Here is a 1,511-nt window from a genome sequence, read left to right as displayed (position 1 = left end):
TCAGGAGTTCGAAACAGCAAGAGCAAGACCCCATCTCTACTATAAATAGAAAGAAATTAATTGGCCAACTAATATATATAGGAAAAATTAGCCAGGCATGGTGGCACATGCCTGTAGTCCCAGCCACTCGGGAGGCTGAGGCAGCCGGATCGTTTGAGCCCAGGAGTTTGAGGTTGCTGTGAGCTAGGCTGATGCCATGGCACTCACTCTAACCTGGGCAACAAAGTGAGACTCTGTCTCAAAAAAAAAAAAATAAATAAAGTGTATGTTGCCTAAAAGTGTATATTGCCTGATATTACCATAGACACTGCAGCTTCCTTGTGGTTGCTGCTTGCATGAGATATTGTTTTCAATCCTTCTACCTTCTACTTACAGTATTTTGCATCTTTGAATCTAAAATGTATCTTCAGTAGACTACATATAGTTGAATATTGCCCTTTTATACAGTCTGACAATCTCTGGCTTTAATTGGATTGTTTGATCCATTTGAATTTAGCATTGTTATTGATACTAGCTGGATTTTCATTTGCCATTTTACTTTTTGTCATTTTAATTTTTGTTTTCTATGTATTCATGTCTTTTGGTTCTCTCTCCTTTCTCTTTCTTTTTTTTTTTTTTTTTTTTTTTTTTTTTTTTTTTTTTTTTTTTTTTTTTTTTTTTTTTGAGACAGAGTCTCACTTTGTTGCCCAGGCTAGAGTGAGTGCCGTGGCGTCAGCCTAGCTCACAGCAACCTCAAACTCCTGGGCTCGAGTGATCCTTCTGCCTCAGCCTCCCGGGTAGCTGGGACTACAGGCATGTGCCACCATGCCCGGCTAATTTTTTTATATATATATCAGTTGGCCAATTAATTTCTTTCTATTTATAGTAGAGACGGGGTCTCGCTCTTGCTCAGGCTGGTTTTGAACTCCTGACCTTGAGCAATCCGCCCGCCTCGGCCTCCCAAGAGCTAGGATTACAGGCGTGAGCCACAGCGCCCGGCCTCCTTTCTCTTTCTGATACTTCCATTATATGCATATTCGTGTGTTTAATAGTGTTCCACATTTTCTTCATTCATTTTTCTTTCTGTTGTTTGAATCATATAATCTCTGTTTATCTATCTTCATGTTTGCTAATTCTTTCTTCTGCTAGTTCAAATCTACTGTTGCACCCCTCTAGTGAATTTTTCATTTCAGTTGTATTTTTCAACTTCAGAATTTCCTTTGGTTTTGTTTTGTTTTTGGTAATTTCTCTCTCTTTTGATAATCTTTATTTGATATGATACTGTCACATCTTCCTTTACTTAATTTTTTTTTCTTTCTTTAAAATTTTCCTTTATTTCTTTAATTATGGTTTCCTTTGGTTTGTTCAACATACCTAGAATAGCTACTTTGAAGGCTTCATTTATCAAATCTGAAATCTGCTTACTGTAACTTGTAGTAGCTATTGCTTGAGTTTTTTCTAATGTATGAGTGTGCTTTCTTGGTTTTTTGTATGCTCCATAATCTTTTTTGTGAGAAACATTTTCGATAACA

The sequence above is a fragment of the Microcebus murinus genome, chromosome 1, assembly GCF_040939455.1.
Source record: "Microcebus murinus isolate Inina chromosome 1, M.murinus_Inina_mat1.0, whole genome shotgun sequence".
NCBI lineage: Eukaryota > Metazoa > Chordata > Mammalia > Primates > Cheirogaleidae > Microcebus > Microcebus murinus.
This window is presented reverse-complemented; position numbering follows the sequence as displayed.